The 23,332-nt window shown below is 35.1% G+C and overlaps 1 protein-coding gene across 32 annotated transcripts in view; it reads left to right on the forward strand.

Moving 5' to 3' along the window:
* Positions 1–23,332, forward strand: part of LOC129741722 (sodium channel protein para) — a 344,044-nt gene that overhangs the window by 147,754 nt on the left and 172,958 nt on the right. The gene's annotated exons all lie outside the window — the stretch shown is intronic.

Genomic DNA, 23,332 nt, shown 5'->3' on the forward strand with positions numbered 1-23,332 from the left:
TTGCATCCATTTTTTCACAACAGACCAAAATACATACTGATTTTCCATCATATGATAGCACAATTAATTTCACTTATTTTCAAGTCCCACTCACAAAACTGAAAGCGTAGACGTTTGAAGCCCTATTCTTTTATCACATAATTTAATTTCAATTGCCTTGAATAAGTCGCGCAAGAAGAAACTAAGAATCCACATTTCCATCAAATATTTTAAGCGCAACTTGGCGAACAAATTTCAACACCGCGAGAAAAAAACGAGAGCTTTAAACTTGGTCTTTAAACAGGAAGGAAAAATAAATTTGGAAAAATCACGAAACAAAACACGACTGCGGATCTTATTCTATTCAGCGCATTTAAATAGATTTAAGAGAATTCTTCATGTAAAAGGAATACGACTGAAATAATAATGTCCCATGAACCAACTATTTATTTCTCCAATTTTTAGTAATTGACAAATCGCTTTTTTGGTAAGAAGTCAAATGTATGTATGTATGTATGTATGTTGGACCCACCAGTGGCTGATAGGTCTTTCGACCCGAGTCGGTACGGGAAGTCTCGATCGCACATTCAAATATTGTTCATGCTTAACTCATCAACAATATTTGCATCACTACCAAGGGGTCCGTTACCACTGGCTTGGGACAGGTTGGACTTATCTCACTCCGTTCAAACTGTTCGAAACAAATGACGAATCCTAGAAAGGTACCGAAGTTACCTTCTCAAGATCCCAAATTTGCCGAGATACTCCGGCTGGCTTGAACCCACAATCCATTGTATATCAGTTTTCCGCTCGTTTGATGCCCTGTCCTACCCCCCAAGAATCCCCAACAATAGAGTTAAGCAATTTTACTATTTTATATAATGAAATTGAAAATGATCAATGCTTTAAGTTATACTTAACTGATATGATTCTTTTGTTGAACACAACCTCTTCTTCTGCGACCTGCATCCGGCTTGAAGAAATCCAAGCAATCGGAGAAAAAAAAAAACCTTCGACGCTGGCACTCTGATTTTATTTATTTTAGATATTTTCCCTTTAAAAAACTAGAATGAACTTTTTGAAAATCACTCAAATTTCTCCATCTTCAACACTGATTCAAAATAACTTTGTTCAAATCTTCAATTAAAATCGAACAAAATTCTTTCCCAGATCTGAATAGACATCTTCACTTGACAAATCATCAAAAATTCACGGATTCAAATCGATTTCGATTACCGGTATTCCCGAAAAATTATCTAACCAACGCACCAACAATTAACATTGTTTGAATTCGGATATACACCTCCGCTTTTTTGGTAAGAAGTCAAATGCATCAAAAATAAATTTCTTTTTAGTGATCATAATAATTGGTGGATTCCGAAAATTGATCATTTCCAAACTAGTAAACCATTCTGAAGTGATCAATATGAAATTGGAAAGCTCAAAGATTGCAAAGACTTGCAAAGAGATCTTGCCAAAGATCTGGAATGATCTCCAGACCTTTTGAAAGGTCTCTAAGTTACTATTCCTATTTAATATTCGTTTGAGGTACTCGACCACTTTTTGACATGTTCTAAAATTGTCTAATTTCGAAAAAAAATCTTGTTCAAACCAGTGTAGTTGACTTCAATCACTTACTTCTTTATTGAGAAAAAATCAATTTATTTCAAAGGTCCCACGAGATGTAACGCTTTCGTTATTGAAAATGTGAAGTATGAAGAGAAATTGCATTAATTTACATTAAAAAAAATCCCAAGGATTCGGAAATTAAATGGAATTATCAGCAATTATGTCGTGCGAAAATAGTAGGGTAAAAATTGGGGAAAAAGCGGAAGGATTGGACTCGTTTGACGTCGAAAGCATTGAGCGTCACAACGAAATTCATTGTTCTGCTGAATTGATACTCACGACTCAGTGAGTATCAATTTCAAATGATTATCGGAAAACTTGCAACTCTGGTTCGGACCTAGACTCAGGATCTCAATTTCTATGGGAAACTGGCCAACAGTATTCCAAGCAAAAGTTCAAGCAATTCTAGAATGCACTTTAGCCTGTTTGAAAAGAAGATACAGGCCCACAAGTATCTAAATATTTTTTGATAGCCAGGCCGCTCTCCGAGCACTTAGTACGTTCACATGTTACTCCAAGCTAGTATGGGAGTGTATTGTTGCACTAAGAAACCTGGCCATACGGAACAGAGTATTTTTATATTGGGTTCCAGGCCACTGCGGTATCCTAGGGAACGAAGAGGCAGACCAGCTAGCTAGGGAAGGATCTCAGGGTCTGTTAATTGGACCTGAACCTTTCTACGGAGTGTCGAGAAGTGCCTTGAATATGAAACTCAAGAACTGGGAAAGCACCACTATTGTCTACAACTGGAGAACAGCAGAGGGAGCAGCTCAGGCGAAAAGATTCATTGAACCAAGCAACCAGAATTCCCTTAAAAAGGTTTCATAGAAGCATAATCAGCTCTCGTTTTTATCTGAAGAGAATGCTAATCAGCCCAAACTTTAAGTCTTTAAAGCTACTTTGAAGTTCGATTAGGTGGCTGAAGAGAATGGTATTCAGCTTCTTATAGAATGTCAAAAAAAAAAACTTCTACGCGCCGAAAAAATCCAATTGACAGATTGCTCTGACAACCAGATGACAGATTGCTAGTTTGCCGGTCTATCATGGTCTATCGAATTGATTTTTATTATATTGTTTTGATTACGAAAGCTATTGACGCCAAGAGAATTGAACAGCTGTTCTCTAGGTTGCAATGAATCTCATCAGCCTCTCGACCAATCCAGCGATAGTTCATTACAACTGTAATAATTAGTATTTAAGCTCAATGTCATTTAAGATAATTGAATGGGTTGATCGATGGATTGTTCTTTATTTTGTTTAAAGGACTTTCAGTACACCCCCCCCCCCCTTCGAAATTTCCAAAAAACCCGAAGGGGGAAAAAATAAAGTTTTAAGTATTTCATGGAAATTTCAATAAAAATTTCAAGCATCTCAAAGATTACAAGACCAAAATACAAATTTTGGAAGATTGAAGATATTTCACCAAGGGTATTCTTGATTTTATTGATTTTTAGATAAACTATTACTTGATTTATAGACTTTGTGCAATGATATAGTATGCAATTTTTTTTGCAAACAAGCTTTTGTGCAATTTATTCCAATTTATTTGTTTTTCGCATTATTTTTTATTGTCCCCCCCCCCCCCCCTGGCGATGTTCCAACTCCAAGTGACAAAAGAAGGATTTGAAATTTGTTCCGGCCTAAATGGTAACAAAAATACTCATCATCAAAAATTTATTCGAATATTTTAACATTGATAAGAAAAATTCGAAAAATTCTTGAATTCCATTTGTAAATATCAGTACTGATATAAACTAAACAAATACCATGACAAGAAATTGACAGACATTTTTGACATGGCGCTTAGAATTCCCATTTAGGTTTTTTAAAACACCTAGAAGTATCTTAACGTTAGAACGTGTTAAGCGAACGTTATCGACCTTCTTAAAAGAAGTTGCATTAGAAGTTCCGTTGTCGATAATTTAACCTTTCAAAGACGATGGAAGTTCCTGAGTAACTTTTACGTGACAAGAGTCGCCTGAAGCTTCCGTAAAACATTTCTTCAGCCAAATGTGAACTTCGGAGCTCCGTCTTTAAGTAAAAACGCGACTTTTGGTTGCTTGGGGTGACTCTCCAAAAACATGTTGAACTAAAGTAAGCACGATTTAAGTCTCTTGACCGGACATTGTCCTACAAAACAGCTTCTCAGAAGGATAAACGTTATTCAAAACGATTACTGTCGGTTCTGCGGAATCGAAAGAGCATCTTCTATGCAACTGCTGTGCCCTCCTTAATAGGAGAGAGCATGCTCTTGGGGCAAAGTTAATAAGCGCAGAATACATATGGTTGGTATGAAAAATACATCGACTTCGACATAAATGAAAATTGAATGAAAACTTGAGATTTTCTGCACCACTTCCTTATTGCGTTGTGATTGAAAAATAACCATTTTATGACATCTTTAGCTTTATTTGTGAAGATCACTTTCAACTGCAAGATTTTGTTAACCCCGAAACCTCCGTCAAGGGTAAGTTCAAGTTTCCCGAGTAGAAAAATATTGTGACAAACCCAATTATTTGTAAATAGTTATAAAACGATCTAGGACTAGTTGAGAAAACGACAAATGACATCGTAAAAACATTTCACTAATTGTATATTGCAAAACTACAGTATTTTGAATGTGGCTTTCAATTATATTACTGTTTAGAACTGTTAAATCAGTTGAATGGATGAGATGCTTACAAAATTTTATTGAACAATCTGTTTCATTTAGAGTTTCTCAAAACCCTTCACCTAGCCGAATTTCCGCATTTATAGAGGTTTACAAAAACTGAATAAAACAAAAGTAGAGGTGATATTTACAAAATTTGTAAAGCAATGTTCTGTTAACAGAAGAAGCTTAATGAAAATCGCAACAACGAAATATACCATTAAGTCACCATCTACAACAAAAAAACCGGTGTCAGATTTTTATTTACTTTTTTCTTCAATGAATCCTAAAACTTCCCTTTCTATGAAAAATTTAGTCACACTCGAGAAATGTCTTCTTTTCGAAATATCTAACTAAACTTGGATAACAAACTAGCCCTTTTACCGCCCACTGGAAGAGGCAGTTGAGGAAAAAATATTTTTAGCTTCGAGATGATGCATTTTCCTGCAAATTTAGTTGTTTAGTTTTTATCACCGCACGTACTTATGCAAATTTAGTACAATTTCTAACGAAGAGCGTTGGTTGGCATAATGATGATTCTTGACAAACAATCTCAATTATCCGAGTCTGTTTAGTAAGAATAGCTTAGCTTAGCTTCCTGTTCTGTTGTACAGTTATTTTTTTATTATTATTTTTTTGGTTATATTTCGAACCATTTTTTGAATATCGCACGTGTAATTGATTTTATCCATGGGTAAAATAAAACAAACGTGAATTCGTCACATCAAAATCAAAACATTAAATGAATTCACTCACTCAGACATACGATATTTGACATTCCATAGAACGACAAGAAAATAAAAATGACTTTCGTTTGCATCAAGATAGTACTGTTCTTTTACCATTCAAAATTCTTTTTGGTGGTGTGGAAAAGCATTGAAATCGATATATAAGTTTAGTTACTGCGAAATTATTTCTTATTTACTGGGCATCGGTTAAGGAACATTAAAATGGCCCTTATTCAAAATTATAGTTTTTTGAAGAATGGATCCATTTAGTAAACTAATTACTTTCGAAATATGTTTTTAACAAAACTTTGAATCAAAGAATTTGGTTGAATGTCAAAGGTGAAAAAATTTCGGAAGCAAAGAGAAATGGATTTGAAACATACATTTTGAAATATTCCAAATTCAGTGCAATTTTTCAACAATTTTTTTCGAATAAAAGATTTTTAAGTTGACATTTCTCACGCGCACTTGCTCTCGTGTACGGATTAAGATGGGGAAAAAGTCTAAAAACATGGTCGCTTTTAAGGTTAATTTTCCATTCCAGTCCAGAATTATGCCAAATTCTCGCGTGAGCTTTCATTACGTCGTATGAAACAAAATGTAAACAAACAGTATTATTAAAAAAATTGACTGAAACTAGTAGCAACTTTTTTCCATTTAGAATATTTGTAGCCTGGACAACATATTCTGTATGTGTAATACAAATTTCAAAGTTGTTTTGATTACTTTTGAGGCAATTTTCTGTGAATTTTCAAGATGTTTCATACGACGTAATGAAAGCTCACGCAAAATGGTCATTATAGTTGTTTTTTTTTTTGACATTTCTCACGCACATTTGAGCAGGAAAAAATACCCGGTCGACAAACACGATCGTTTCTGAGGTTATTTTTCCAACAATTTATAAATTTTAGTGAAATTACCAGCATTATATAACGAACACTTCCAGCGGCAAATAGGATTTAAGGACTAATCAATACATTTATCACATGTAAATATTATTCAATATATGTCAATAACTTATTTCACTCCTCAAACCTATCTAGGTACGAGCCAAGAAACAGTTATGATAAATTAGAATTCAAGTTATTCAAGGAGTTATATATAGATTGTCTTTTTGGTCGCAGTCAACCTTTCAGATTAAGATGAACAATTCCGAACTCAATGAATTATTTATAACAGACATTATAATTTTCATACTGTTACTCAGCTGGATAAATTAATTTTGAAATCAAAACTGAATCTCAAAATTAATTGGCTCTGAACTAAGGACCGCTATAACGTGTCGTTTGTATTTTTTTTTCATCTCAATCGATCAACAGTCATTGTTTGTATAACATTCATCTCTTATTATGATACAGTAAAGTAAAGTAAACAATTAACATTGAATACAAAAACGATACTAGAATATTTGAGATGGAATTTCAAATACTAATAGGTGATTCAATCAAGACGGTTTTCATTTGGCTTGTTAATTATCAAGTGTATTTTTTTCTTGATGAAGCACAGTAGTTTCACGATGCCCCAACAGATGGCGTATGATTCTAGGCGACTTGTAGTTGTATGGATTCAAGCGCCACTGATCAGTCTGGGTATCTGGTGTCTGCGATAAAACGCTTAGTCAGAAATCAATTGTCACTTCAATTTATAGTGCAGGTGATCCTGATGGCATACAGTAACGCGGGGTAATTACCACAATAGATCAACGCAGTGGGCTCTCCCATACGAGGAAAAAAAAGTTTCCCTTTTTCAAAATATTGGAACTCTGCTGTCAAATGAAAATTTTCCATTTGTAATAAACTTCCACCTGCTTAATGCAAAGCACCGACTGCTCTTATATATTAGCTACGCTTTAAAATTGAGCGTAGGCAATAAAGTTTCGCCTTCCTTCGACGCAATCCACTAACATTTCACACGGACACACACGCAGTCAATAAGTTAGGAAGGACTGTCGGCCGCCGGTCCACACATAACCTCAATCAGCAAAAGGCAGTAATGGCGATTGCTACCAAATAGGACGCTTAAATAAAATGTAACAAGCAAAAAAAAACACAACCACCTAACCTAACATAACGTCGTCGGTCGTCGTTCCGGCCGTTAACCTAATGGCGCACATGCTGGGAACGTGACGGGAAACTTTACTGCAGCAAAACGTCAACGCTGCGAGCAAGCGAACGGAGGAAAGAGAGGGGAGTTTCGAGGATGAAGGGACTCCAAAATTCCCCGGACATTCACGTGTACATGTGCTCGAAGCCGACGGCTGCTCCTTTACCCGTAGTTCCACAATAATAATTTCGACTCCCGATTTACGTGATGTGCTCGCGCGTGGGCCCTGTGAGTTTTTAGGGAATTGGGGTGCAAAACGTACTCCTTGCTCCCAATTACCCTAGACGCGCCTCTATTCCAAAAATGAACCCTTTCCCGTCATAATTTTTCGTGTAGGCAGGCCAAAATATTGGTGGAACAAACTGTCCCGCCCCTCTGCGGTTTTTTGCCGGAATTCCCAAGTTATTGGCAGCTCCAAGTTGGCCAAAAACATTCCGAAGGACTAGAAGTGCCAACAAATTAGGGTAAATGGGTTGGTCGAACCGATTTCTGTTGATGGGGTTGATATTTCTCGCGATTGGTACAATTTGAGGTAAATAATTACGGAAGTTTGTATTGGAAAGTGGTCTAGAAATTGAAATTTGTTCTCCGCGGATGAAAGTCAACACACGTTTTTCAGAGGGAATCAATCTCTTCTATTTGCAGGGTTGAATTTTTCTTCTCATTAATCCTTTTTTACCTTTTATTATAGGATTCGATTCATTTTATTTTTCCCACATTTTTCCGTGGAACCGTCAGATCCTTTGATAAGGAAGTTAATTTTTCGTGCTTAGTCTGGTTTTATTTCCGTCTAATTGGCACCAAATAGCCAATCGGATCCAGCTGTTACTTGTTACCCCCTCCCAAATGTTGACGCCACTAATCCATCACGTCAGTCGTGTTTAGCTAGAAATGAGAGCTGCTGAAAGAGCTATAACCTCATATTGCCTTTTATTGTACCTGTCCGGAGATAGCAAATCTCCGTGTTGTTGATTGTTGGGCTGTGGAAAATAGGCGTATTCCTATGAAAAATATTAAAATATGGTTTCTTATTGTTTTTAGAATATCTTAATATTTCCACAACATTTTTCTTCTGTTGAAGTTTTCAAATCAATGAGGCATCGTGAACAAGGACGCTTCCTCAAAAAAATCCGCATTTTCTTCATTTGTGTCCACATTTTCTGAGCTACTTTTGCTGTTTCGATTCTCTGTCTCTACGTTACCCTATCATTAAATATATCACGACAATGGGCAAGTCTGAAGACGCCACCATGGCTAGACAGAAAATAAATCACATGCACGAAAACTGTTTAACAAAAATTATTAATGGTGGCACTTCTCAATTCTATGATAAATTCTCCGCTAAACAAGAATTTCTACAAAAATGTATCTTTCCAGCAGTCTAATTAAATAGTCTTTTCAAAACGAATCTAATGGTAACATTCAAAAAGTTGGAATAACTATTTGGAAAAATCAGATAAGAATTCTAAACCTTATCTGTCCATGAATGACGTTACGTTACGTTAAAACTGGCTTGGGACAGGCTTGACTCATTCTTCTCCCGTCCAACTGTTAGAAACAAATAAAAAATCTAGAAAAAGTACCCAAGTAACCTACTCATGATTGCAAATTTGCTGAGACATTTCGGCTGGCTTGAACCCACAATCAATGGTACAGTGGACTGAGTTGATTTGGGGTCATTTTAGAATTTCTCAAACCCTGGGGTCTAAAAAGCTTTGTTTTGGTTCAAAACTCATCCATGATTTTTTTTGCAGAATTTTCAAGTAAAGTTTACATGAGTAAATTTGAAATTTTAAGTTTGTATGGGAAAATTAAATGTTTTGTACTGAAAAATTTACATAATTTTTGTTTCTTCTGTGGAACCGAGCCTGCTAATGATTCTTGTGCAAATTAAAAATTTCTCTATGGGAATTTTTCTGTTGAACAACTTTCTCCAAGACCTTAACTTCGTATGTTTTTAGACAAAAATTGTTATTAGTTGTTAAATGGGGGCATGTCTTTTAACAATCGAAACAATAAATTCAAATGACATCACTGCTGGATGCCTAGCAAGGTATTGCGTGACTACTTTTCGTGCTTGCTGCTCCAATGGTGTCAATAAAATTAATTGTTTTCCAATCCCAGGAGGCTAAATTTGAGTTTTTTGATGTGGGGGAGTGTGACGGCCATTAAAAAAAAATGTAGACGAAATCCATACCTCTGTTAAACAGCTAATAACTTTTTTTACCTAATAAGATGGAAGGTTACTGTCTTCGACAATGTTATTCAGTGGAAAATTTACTTTAGAGATCATCTAAATTGGCACAAAAACCATTAGCAGCTCGTTTCCACAGAAGAACAAAAATGATTTGAATTTTTTTTACAAAATATTCAATTTTCCCATAAATACCTAAAACAAAATCTCAAATTTACTTAGGTTAATATTACTTAAAAATTCTGCAAAAAAACATGGATGAGTTTTGAATCAAAATTAAGCCTTGAAGACCCTAGGGTTTTAGAAATTCAAAAATGAACCCAAATCGACTCAGTCTTTTGTACAGTTAGTGAAACTAGAATAGTACTACTAATTTGCTTGTTAAAATATGAATGATTTAAAATCATCGAAATTTGCTCCTGCAAATGGTTTTAAATCGTTAAACAGATAAATCAATTATAAGTTTACTTTTTCGGATGAAGCAATTGAAGTTGAGGAACAAAATATGGAAAAAAGTGCGAAATAAGAATAGTACGATTTATGTTTTTCTACAACAGTGAAGATAATTTCTTAAATTTTTTCTATAAAGAAGTGAATTATAATTATTCTACATAGTATTTGAATACATAAAAGCAGCATTAGACCTTTCCTAGTATCCCAGAGGTTTTAAAGAGATTTTAAAGATTTAATTTTGATTTATGGGGGCATTGGAAGAGCGTGGGAGGGCGGTGAGTTGAAGCTATTTTGTTTTTTTTTTGTTAGGTTTAATTTTGAACAGCTAAATTGAAAACACAGTTCGAAGTTCAATGAGAACTAACCAAACGCTTTATTCAGACTCGATTTAAGACTTACTAACAAAACTTTTCGTTCTTTCTTTGAACCCTGTTTTTTAACCTTTCGAAAAAAATTTAAAAAAAAATTTTGCTTCACAGTAAAAAAATCACAAAAAAAAAGAGTTATGCTTCAAAATCAACAAATAGGGGTTTAAGTGGATTGTTATATAACGTGTTAATTAATTTTTTGTTCAATAAGGGTTGTCGCTATTTTTAGTATTGAATTGATTCTTAAGATTTTTACTAACTCCCGAATGAAATCTTTATGGGGAAGCTCTCTAAATCAAGTTATTCAGGAATAAAAAAAATGCCACTGTCGCAAACTAAATTAATTACTATGCTTCCCAATACAATTCTTAGCCTCTCTGCCATTAGAAATTATGAGAAAATTATCGAGAATTGAAATTTACTCTAGTAAAAGACTAAGATGCGAAAAAATGTTTGGCAGTAGGGGAGATGAGGGCATTATGGGCACCTTAAGGAAAATGCTTATTTAACCATAGAGAACAGCTGTAATATGTGAATTACATCATTGTTTCGTGTTCCGACACTCAAATAGTCTATTGTCTAATTGGATGAAACTTGAAAAAGTAGATAAAAACGTTTAAAAATGCATTTTAAAAAAATTTGCCGAAAGCTGAAAACCAGTCACTGTAGAGGCATAATGAGAAACCCCCCGAGGCAGTATGAGCACCATTAATGAAGGCATAATGAGCATTTTCTGCCGGGGAATCTAGCAGCGAATTCGACTCGATGAAGTCAATTGAGTAATAGAGCTACAGCTCAACTTGTATCGTCTGACGATTTGGCCTATTGGTTAGATGTCGGAGAGATAATCAGTAGGCTCGAGTTCGATTCCTGGTGGAGGTGATTTTTTTTTCTTCATTTATCATTTATGATCATGATTGCACTAAACGGTGAGGCGTAGATTCATCAAACAAAGCAAAAACAAAATAATCTAGGTCTGTTTGTAGAATTCAAAGAATTAACACATGTTCATACATTATGTTTCTGGTGTTTTGTTTGACGGATGATGCTTTGATGCTATTAGCCGCATAATGTAACAATAAAAAAAATCAATCATGAATGGTATGTGCAAAAAAAAAATTCCCTCGGACAGGAATCGAACTTGAGTCTACTGATTACCTCTCCGACATCTAACCAATAGGCCAAATCGTCAGACGATACAAGTTAAGCTGTAGCTCTATTATTCAGTTGACTACATCGAGTTGAATTCGCTGCTAGATTCTCCGGCAGAAAATGCTCAATATGCCTTCATTGAAAGTGCTCTGTTCGCCTCTAGTGAACAAATTAAAGTAAAAACGCGTTTTACAATTGATTAAAGTGAAAAATCAAAAATTTTATGATGCTGAAAATTTAGAAACAATGTGTAGATCATGTTGCAGTGCATACATTTCAGATCAAGATGATTTAAAGGTCATAAATAAAAGCTTATTTGGTGGTGCTCAAAAATTATAATATTTTCGTCACTTGAGAACCTAGCTGGTTATTATTTAATATTTCTGTAAATATGAAAAGGATATTTCTTTTTTGGTGAAAAATTAATACTATAGGTAGTACGAAACAAGTCCTCATGAAAATTTGTTTAAGAAAATACGTACTTATGTAGAAAAATGAACTTCTCATTATGCCTCGGGTGCTCGTTATGCCCTCATCTCCCCTATAAGCGAGATATTGTCATTTTGCACTCTCACCCTTACACCTTATGTCATTAAACATGCAATTCCTGGAATGTACCCTTATATTTTTTCGTTAATATTTCAGACATTTAGATTTTGTTCAGTAAAATAACAAAATTGAGAATGTTTGAACAAGATATATGTATATTCAAATGCTCAGTTGCCCAGGAATTTGAGTACATTTTTCCAAATTTTTCTTTCTTGATATTTTTGAAAATTCAATTATCTCATTATTCTATGAGGTAATATTCAAATTTTAAATTGTTGTTGTAAACTTGTTGGGTTTTTTTTTAATTAGTATTAAAACAAAATATTGGAATTTTAGTTTCAACTCAGTAAAGGTAAATTTTTAAGATGCACCGATTGTTCTACTACTATATAATTTACCACATTTTATCTGTTATTCTCATGAAATCGAAAGCATAATTATATGATACGAGTGAATTTAAGGCTTGTTCCACACACACACGTAGATATTCACGACATAATCTTCAGAGGTAAATTTTATTTCGCAAATTTCAACGGGTTATGGCTAAACCAAACTAAACTAAACTGAACTAAAATAAGCTTAGGGAGCGGTGAACTCTGAAACTCAGTAGAAGAGGACGGTAATGTTGTTATTACGGTCACTAGAGAGACATGTCAAACTCATTGTGCATTTTTTCACGCCTTTTTTGGGCAATCATCTTGAATATTCCGGTTTACTGGCGGAAGGTCACACGCTGAGACGATTTTTTGGCAAGTAAGCTTTTATTGTTTCTTTTTATAATAAACTTACCAAACTTGCTTACCTTTCATGGTTTTTTTTATACAGCCATAAAAAAAAGTCAGTTTTTATTGAATACGCTATGTAACATCATTTTCCGTCATGGTTATGAAGATATAAAGCAGTTTGATAAGGTATTATAGCAAAAAAGTCAAATTCCTTAGTGCTACAGGAAAATCTCTTCAAAACTCTTTAAAACCTTTGGAATTCTAAAAAAAGTGAAGTTATCTGCTAAAATATTTCATAGAAGCATAATAATTTTATTTTACACAGTAATTTTTAATAAATTATCTTGATTTTTGTAGAAAGACTTAAGTGGTACTATTCTCATTTCGCACCCTTTGTTCATATTTTTAGTCCTCAACGTTAGTTGGTTCTTCCAAAAAAAAGTTAACTTAACATGATTTATCCGTCCGATTTTCAATCTTTACATTTTAACTAGCAAAACACAAAGAGGCACTATTTTTTACGCTCACTGTATGTACATTAGACCGCTGCAAGCTTTGTATGAAAATTTCAAATTCTTAAATTTTTACACACACTTTTGTTGGTTGTTTTTGCTGCCAGAAATAGCAATAAATTTTTTGAAAGCGATCCATTCAGTCCTGAGTTAGCGCAACGATTTTTAATTTTGTATGGAAATTTATATGTGAAAACAAAAATTTTCATTCAAAAAATCGCCAGAGATGTACTGAAAGTTTCTAAAAATATAACTTTTGATGAAAAACATTCCTTGATTCTTGCAATACAATTCATGTGAACAAAGCACAAACCTTACTTGTACCCCAGAAAAGATATTCAATGTTATACAAATTTTATTTTTCAAAATTATTCAATTAAATTTAAGCCTTTTTGACTGCTTAACTGAAAGCTGTGTAACCATAGGATGAGAATAAAATTTCTCAAAAAACTGCTTTGCAGAGCCAGAATTTTTATTAATTTCTATAACCTTTGCAAAAACATTTCATGAAATTATTAAAAGATCTAGCAAGCAAAGTCTGCCCTTTTTAAATATTTTTCAATGGATTCAGATTTTTTATTTTGACATGTTTAAAAATTTTTGCATGAAATGTTTAGCTGCTCGTCATGTTAGTAATAAATGAAACTTAGGAATAGTCAAAACCAAAAATCAAAGACCGACTTCATTTCAAACTTGTTTGACTTTTCTAGACGATTTAATGTGCAGAAATGTCTTCTTCCATAAAGATTTCCATACAAAATTGAAACGCGTTGCGCTAATTCAGAAATCAACCAAATCATCTCAAATTTTGCACTGATGGTTGGTGGCCCAAAAGGCATCGAAAAAACATATGGGAGCAAAAAGTCATTTTTTGCAGCGGTCTAATGTACATCAGTGTTCCGTTCATTTGATGTCCTTCCCTGCACTCCACTAATCTCCAATAAAAGAGTTAAGCTTATTTATTTTGAATAAAACACTAGCAAAAATACATTTTTGATTAAAAGTAATGAAATGAAAGAATACGCCATCATAAGGCCTCAGTAGTTCATCGAAGATGAACTGAACTGTTACGTATAAATGTTAGAGCACCTGTATCCGTGATCTATTTTTGGGTTCTAATTTATACAAAAATTGAACCCACGAAAAAAGATCCAATTCAATGAAAAAACTGGCAACCCTACTCGTGTTCCATTAACTGTCAAACGGTTTAGAACTGCGTCAAGTTGGATCCAAATCTCATCAGTTTTGGATCAATCCTTATACCAGCTCTAAAAAAATTGAGTTGAAACTGGTATAATGGATCACCTCGGTTGCTCGGGTCGGAATTTGGGTCTGAACTGGCTGTTTGGACCACCGATACAGGTGCTCTTACGAATAAATTAACCACTTATCGCAGCAGTCTAGTATTTATATCCATATACACGTTCGCGAAAATGTTATGAAAACAAAACATAATAGCCACATTTTCTAATGAAAAATCTTCAAGGTCGCTTTAAAAGCTCAATCAAAGAAATCAAATTCGTTGACCGCAGTAGGGCATGACGGAGAAGAAAAAAAAAGTGATCGGAAAGACGATTTGGTTTCGTCATTCACTCTACACTCATTCATTCCACAAAGGCGTGACAGTAAACAAACAACTCAAACAGGTCGATTGGATTTTTGATGATCGGAAAAAGTTTCTATTCTATACGACAGCTCAAGAAGTTTTCTTTCGGATTCCTTGCAATGCAATGGTATCTGAACGTTTACGAATTTACGAATTTAACTTAACATGACTACCATTTCCCTGTATCGTTAGGTGTGTCGGAATGATAAAATGCCTCTAAAAATGATTACTTTAATTGGAATTTTAAAGTTTCATAATCGAAACTTATAGAAAAATGCAATTCTAGGGGATAAACAACGCCCAGGCGTTAAAATAAAAAAAAAATCCTCGTTTGCAATATCAACTCTATCAAGATCTCCAAAGTTTTTCAAAAGTTCACATTCACGAGTACGAAATTGAAGTGACTTTTTTTCAACAGTCAGGCACAGATTGCTATTTTGAGCGAGTGGGGGCAATGATGAAATCGTGAAATGTAGACACTGAATAGAAAATTATTTCACATTCATTTAAACAGGTCAACAGTTTTGAGCAATGGTCGCAGCACGTTCGTCAATGCTCTAATGTTTATTTGAAATTCATTTTCACTTAAATTTTCTAAAAGCTTCGTATTAGTTTCACCAATCATCACTTAAAGCTTACAGTTCAATGTTTTCGCTTAGTTTTTTGTAGGTCAATTTCAACCAAAATCTTCACCTTTTCGATTGGCGTCTTTCAAGTTCGTCCGCTGTGCATCACTTAGGCCATACGTTGATAGAACTTTTTTTACACTATTTAAAACTAAGACTCGACCACACTATTTATTTTAGAAAATTAGTCTAAAAAATAGGGAGAAAAATACCTGCGCTATGAAAAGCTCAGCTTCTTTCTTGGATTCCCACAATCATTTCCCTTTGAACACATTCCAAGGCCTCTGGATCCCCTTCAATCATTTTAAGGATTTTCTTTTGCTTTTCGGCTTAAGCATTTTTCCGTTATTTCACTTAAATTTTCGTATTAAATTTTTATTGAAACCAACTTCGGCTCTGTGAAACGCTGAAATTTATAATTTTTGGCTCTTTCGAAATACTTAAAAGGTTGCCGACCACTGAACTGCACCTACTATCATTCTAAACATATTCGACTTGTCCTATAATTGACCGTGTGACTATCAGAATGTCATCGTCGTTCATTCCATTGCATCCCGCGAGGGGGTGAATCGCATATGAGTTGAACTAACATATAATACGCTCAGAGGTTGTAGAAAAAATTAACCGAGTTGTGGATCACACCGAAGAAGGAGGGGGAGCTTGTTGTTCCCGAGTAATGGAACGGAAAAAATTGAACCAACTAGGCGCCTCGAAATTTATTCTCGTCTATGCATGGTTCCATTAGAAGGAAGCTAACACTGTGTGTGGCTTTTGGAGCAGGTTAAATACCTCTTGGGGAAAACACGCCCCAGTAGTGACTTGCCCTAGTACCATCCTCGATAGGTTGAGGCAAGAAGGTACAGGACAGAAAAATTCCCGGGAGCTATTTAGCTGCCTGGCTGATCGCAGCAGTACAGAAACGAAACACGCACAGGGATTTGCATATGGAAATAAGCGCCTCGGAAACAAAAATCGATATCCCGGAACGGTACCTAGAGACCCATTTAACCTGGCCTAACCTGGTGTTGGTATCAGGGATTATCGGTAATTTTTTTTTAAAGATATCACGCGTATTTGCTATTTTTCAAATTAACGTAAACTGATGGAGATTGATGTTTGAATTCTGTACGGCATATTATTTTAAAATGCATTTTTTTTCGAATCGTTATGTTACGAAACTTTTGACCACCGTGGCTTAGTCTAGTCCACCGCAAAGGGGATTAACGCCAAGTTGACCTGTTCACGTGTTCAGCCTCAACGCTTCGATGAAATTGCAGGTGCACAACCTAGTCAACTAAATGGGTACAAATCTACCCTCGCTAAGCCAAACCTGTCCAAGAATTAGCCTCATTCTTACGTGTTTTGGATTAGCGTAAAAAAAACCGTGGTCGGCTATCCTTCAAGGCTGATCGATTGAGGTTCTTCGTACCCTTTTGACTTGTCCCTAACTTATTAAAAAATGAAACAATTTTAATTTTTAAATTTTTTTTTTAATTTTTCCAAAAAACTTCAACCTCTTTTGGTTCATTACCATACGTTAAGGTTGCAATTCCGAAGTGAAAAATGTCAGTTTGACATCAGTAAACAATCCGCTCAGTCAGCAGGGGGATTCCACAAATCGAATCAATCAAACATTTGTCCACATCATGGATTATCGATTCCACTTCGTTGGAACAAGGCTTGTGAACGAGGCAAGAGCCAAGGTCAGACCCGGCTTTTTTACGGCCAATTCAAGCTGAGCTTCTTTCGAGCCACCTCCGTGTACGGCGAGGGAAAGTTCAGACTCTTTTGCTGTGAATCCAAAAGGGGGCCGCAAAGCTGTTTCAAGGTATTTATTTTTATCCTCTGCCGGATCCATTAGAGGTGGAGTTTGCTTCCTAGAATTGTGGAAATTATGTTGAGGGGGCCAGGAAAATTCCTTCGAGTTGCCCGACCGACCCGAGAAGCTGAATTAATTATCGATAATTTCATCAGAACCAGACTCGAATCAAACTTCATTTTTTGAGCGAATGTGTAATCGTTCAAGAATTCAAATTCAGAATTCAGATTCAGAATTCAGATTCAGAATTCAGATTCAGAATTCAGATTCAGAATTCAGATTCAGAATTCAGATTCAGAATTCAGATTCAGAATTCAGATTCAGAATTCAGATTCAGAATTCAGATTCAGAATTCAGATTCAGAAATCAGATTCAGAATTCAGATTCAGAATTCAGATTCAGAATTCAGATTCAGAATTCAGATTCAGAATTCAGATTCAGAATTCAGATTCAGAATTCAGATTCAGAATTCAGATTCAGAATTCAGATTCAGAATTCAGATTCAGAATTCAGATTCAGAATTCAGATTCAGAATTCAGATTCAGAATTCAGATTCAGAATTCAGATTCAGAATTCAGATTCAGAATTCAGATTCAGAATTCAGATTCAGAATTCAGATTCAGAATTCAGATTCAGAATTCAGATTCAGAATTCAGATTCAGAATTCAGATTCAGAATTCAGAATCAGAATTCAGATTCAGAATTCTGATTCAGAATTCAGATTCAGAATTCAGATTCCGAATTCAGATTCAGAATTCGGATTCAGATTTCAGATTCAGAATTCAGATTCAGAATTCAGATTCAGAATTCAGATTCAGAATTCAGATTCAGAATTCAGATTCAGAATTCAGATTCAGAATTCAGATTCAGAATTCAGATTCAGAATTCAGATTCAGAATTCAGATTCAGAATTCAGATTCAGAATTCAGATTCAGAATTCAGATTCAGAATTCAGATTCAGAATTCAGATTCAGAATTCAGATTCAGAATTCAGATTCAGAATTCAGATTCAGGATTCAGATGCAGAATTCAGATTCAGAATTCAGATTCAGAATTCAGATTCAGAACTCAGATTCAGAATTCAGATTCAGAATTCAGATTCAGAATTCAGATTCAGAATTCAGATTCAGAATTCAGATTCAGAATTCAGATTCAGAATTCAGATTCAGAATTCAGATTCAGAATTCAGATTCAGAATTCAGATTCAGAATTCAGATTCAGAATTCAGATTCAGAATTCAGATTCAGAATTCAGATTCAGAATTCAGATTCAGAAAACAGATTCAGAATTCAGATTCAGAATTCAGATTCAGCATTCAGATTCAGAATTCAGATTCAGAATTCAGATTAAGAATTCTGATTCAGAATTCAGATTCAGAAATCAGTATCTTTTTCCCAATCCCGATCCTTATCCTGGATCCAAGAACCCCGGTTTTTCATTGGAATCTTCTTCCTGATTAATATGCCAATCCTGGATTCTGGTTTTGATTTCGGATCCTGGTACTGTTCCTGATTCTGGATTTTGATTCTGGATTCCGAGTCTGAATTTGAACACGGATTCTGGATCTTGAATCCTGAAATTTTACCCTGATCTATGATCCTAAATCATGATTTCAAATTCCTTGCTTCTAATCCTGGCTCTAAATCCTTGTATTGATTTTTATCCTGGATCCTGATCCTAGATCCTGGATTCAAGATCCTGATCATAATTGTGGATCCAGGATCCGGATTTAAGTTGTGAATCCGGATGCTTGATTATCATCTTGGTCCTGATCCCGGATTTTGATTCTACCCCATTTAATTTGATTTGTTTTTTATTCTTCCTCAAGTAACACAGACTAAGCAAACTAGCATAAGGAAGTTTTTTGTGCAGTTCGTTTTATGACGGTTTTATTATAGTCATGAAAAATGGTTACGTTCTTGTTTCGACCATTTGTTTACAGGTAGTTTTGAAAACGCTTATAAAGCTTTCACTTAACATATTGATTTGAAAGAGTTATGAAAGCTCTGTTGAAATTACAATAAAACACTAACTTTGAAGTTTCCTCCACGCTTTCTTTTACATGTTTAATAATAGCACTAAGTGCTTGATTATTAAATCACTATAAAACTAAGTGACAATTCTCGATGTCAAAACAGGACACGCTCAGAAAAGATTACACATATTTGAAATGGAATTCCCATTTTTATACATTTTTGATAAGTTATGTATGTTGGTTTAGAGTTAAAATAAAAAAATATATAAAAAATTCGGCTAGGAAGTGATATGAATATCTCTACAAGATGAGTATTGACAAGTAGGAATGAAATTTGTTTCTCGACGCCATTATTAATCCAAGATGTCGACTTCTGCTTTTATTTTCAATGCTGTAAATTACTGAAAATCTCATGAAACATTCACAATATAAGTATTAGGTGAAAAGGCTAAACGAGTAAAAGTCAAAATTCGTTGCTCGACGCCATCTTGAATTCCAAGATGGCGGTTTCCGATTAACTTCAATGCTATAATTCATTGAAAATCGCATGAAACCCCCACAATATGGGTCAATGGTTAGTCAAAAGGGCTCAACAAATACTAGTCATATTTTTCTATCTGATGCAATTTTGAAATCAAAGATGACAGCTTCTGCTGAATTTTAAAATTATGTAAATGACTTAAAATCGCATGAAACCCCCACGTTATGAGTATTGGATGAAAAGGCTAAACTAGAGGAAGTCGAATTTCGCTATTTAACTCCATCATTAATCCAAGATGGCGGCCTTCGTTTTTTTATTCAAAGCTGTAAATTATTGACAATCTCATAAAACATCCATAAGAAGGGGTAATAATTGAAAGGAATCAACGAGTAGAAAAAAGTCTGTCCTCATTTACTGTACTAACGATTAACCTTTCAGAAATGAGGAACTCATCCTTAGCGTGTAATTGGTTGGCTTGCGAGAAAACGCCAAATTAAACTATTTATATGGCTCTCATAAAACCGCTATAAAACTAATCAGCCTTTTATCTGACTAAAATAGAGCATTGAATTGACTAACGCCATGTTGGTTTGAAAAATCGATGGGCACAAAATGACGCTATGTTAATGAATTCACAATGTCAAGTATTTGAAAATATAATTCCATCATATAAATTCCATCATGATTGACAATCGGATTTGACGATGACATTTTTTGAAGATACTATTTAATGCACATTTCACCTAAAATCTTGACTGGCAGTAGAAAAGTGGTGAAAACATTACTTTTTTGCTATTTATTATACCAGATCATATCTCAATAATGCAATTATCATTCATCAATCATCATGGTTGCTAAAAAAAAATAAAATAAAGAACTTCGAGAACTCACAGAAACGAAAAAAAAAACAAAAAATTCCAACATGTTTTATAACAGCTTGATAAAAGCTTTGGTTATCTAAATTTATGTTGATTTTATCAAAGTTTTAGAAGTTAACCAAGATGACGTTTCTAGGATATCGCTAAATAGCCAGATTTTAGCTTCATTAGAGTTCTGGAGCCATTTAAAAAGATTAACGCTATAAAAACATAATAAAGATAGAATACTGACCTACATATATCTTGATTCCGAGTTCCGGATACAAATCACGTAACCTAATGCTGACCCTGAATCTAGGATCCTGATGCTGATGCCTATCATAAACCCGACGCTAGATCATTATCCTGATTCTGATTCTGGTTCTGAACCACATTTAACATCATCAATTTTGAGCCTTTTTCGCCAATCTGATCCTGATCTAAAATCTTAGCTGGATTTTGATCCTGGTTTAAAAACTGACCCGTTGTCCTCATCCCAGAATAGACTGAGTCGATTTAGGATCATTTTTGAATTTCTCAAACCCTGGGGTCTCAAAAGCTTCGTTTTGATTCAATGATCAATGATTTTTAGCAGAATTTTAAGTAAAGTTTTAATGAGTAAAGTTGAACTTTTATGTCTGTATGGATAAATTGAATATTTTGTACTGAAATATCAACATCATTTTTGTTTCTTTTGTGAAGCCGAGCCTCTGGTTTTTGTGTTAATTCATAAATTCTCTAAAGGAAACTTTCCGCTGAACAACTTTGTCCAAGACCTTAAATTCTTATCTTATTTGGCAAGAAAGTTATTAGCTGCTTAACGTCTTTGGTATTGAAAAACAACATATTCAGTTGACATCACTGCTGGTGCCTCGCGAGGTATTACCTACCTACCTACCTAAGGGTCCAGCGCCGATTGACCGGCGCATAGGGCTGAGATAAAAGATTTCCACTGCTGGCGATCCGGAGCCAGCGTCTTCACTTGCTGCCAGCCGAGGTTCTCGTCAACTGTGCGGATTTCAGCGGCTAGACTTCGCCGCCACGAGCTTTTGGGCCTGCCTCTTCTTCGATGCCCATCTGGATTCCAGTCAAGCGCCTCTCTGCAAATCTCGTTTTCATCTCTTCGCAGCGTGTGCCCAATCCATCTCCACTTACGTTCCCGAATCTCGATTTCTAGCGCCTTTTGATGACACCGGCGATGAAGTTCAACGTTTGAGATCCAGTTGCCAGGCCACCAAGCGCGGATGATGTTCCGCAGGTAGCGATTCACAAAAACTTGCAGTTTTCGCGTCGTCACCGCATATGTGCACCAAGTTTCACACCCGTACAGCAATACGGATTTGACGTTTGAGTTGAAGATTCGGATCTTAGTTCGTAGAGAGATCTGGCGTGACCGCCAGATGTTTCGGAGACTCGCAAACGCAAATCGGGCTTTTCTGATCCGGGTCTCGATGTCCTTCTTGGTCCCACCATCAGGCGTAATCTGGCTACCAAGATACTGGAAGCACTCCACTGTCTCAACCTGTTGTCCAGCTACCACGAAAGGTATTGCATGGTATTGCATGGTATTGCATGAAAATTAATCATGCAGTACCCCTCTAGGCACCCGGCAGTGATGTCAATTGAATTTATTATTTTTCAATGCTTAAGACATACCTCTGTTATACAGCTAATAACTTATTAGTCTAATAAGATCCGAAGTTAAGGTCTTCTACACATTTGAGTCAATCAAGAGAATTTATAAATTTTCAAAAAAATCATTGGCAGGCTCGGCTCCACAAAAGATATAAAAAAAGATGTTGATTTTTTAGTAAAAATTTTCAATTTTCGCATACATACATCTGATAAAACTTCTAATTTACTAATTTAAACATTACTTAAAAGTCCTGCAAAAAAAAATCATTGATGTGTTCCAAAACGAAGCTTTCTAGACCCAGATTGGAGAAATTCTTTAATGACCCCAAATCAACTCAGTCTAATCCCAGAACCTCAATTGATCCAGATCCCACATTCGAATCACCCACACCTGATGCTCCTCGCTCTTTTTAACACCTTAGTAACTTTCTTCCTATGGTCTATCCGTCGTCTATTATTTCAAATCTATAATACTCACCGATAAAGCCTGCGCGGCATGAAATTTCTAAAAAATTCTAATCAGCTTTCCATGCCTTCAGTTTTCGTTACAAGAATAATATTCGAGACGTTCCCAGGTTTGCTCAGAAAGATATTCGTGTGAGGGAAAACTTTTTGGAAGTCTTTTCTTCATTTCAATATGACTGTCAGAAAATACTATAAATTTGGATTTAATTTTCTTTTACATTTAATGTCATACTAAATAGGGAAACAAGCATTTTTGGTGTGATTTTGAAGGGTATTGAACAGAGTTTTGAAGGATTTTCTTCAACATGCCTAAACGATTATGATATGGATGATCTGAAGAAAAACCAGATTAGTTTATCAAAACCACCCGAAAAGATATGTATTTTGAAGTCAGAGGGCGGGACTTACTTTTTTACTTGGAATGAAGCTTTCATAATGTTTTTTACAGAGCATTTTTTTCGTGTTAAAAACAACTTTGAAAATTTCAAATGCTAACCCTAAAGTGTTAAGTGTGTCCCTATAGACTCAGAAACTACTGAGCCGATTTGCGTGATAATTGGCAGGTGGAGGCTTTGGAAGCCTGAAAAGGTTCCCATTATGGTTTGAGACCCCTCCCCTTCTCTGGAAGGAGGAAAGGGTCACCCAAACAAAAGTAACTCGAGAACCGATCATGCAAATGGAACCAAATTAGACATAGGAGTACATTTGGATAAGAAGAATGTTTGCATGGTAGTTTGATATCCCTAACTCCTTCTATTTGGGAAATAGGAAAGGGAGAAGGGTGCTCCCATATAAATTCTTCCGTAATTCGAGTACTAATTCGAGT

Source organism: Uranotaenia lowii, chromosome 2, assembly GCF_029784155.1.
Source record: "Uranotaenia lowii strain MFRU-FL chromosome 2, ASM2978415v1, whole genome shotgun sequence".
Lineage (NCBI taxonomy): Eukaryota > Metazoa > Arthropoda > Insecta > Diptera > Culicidae > Uranotaenia > Uranotaenia lowii.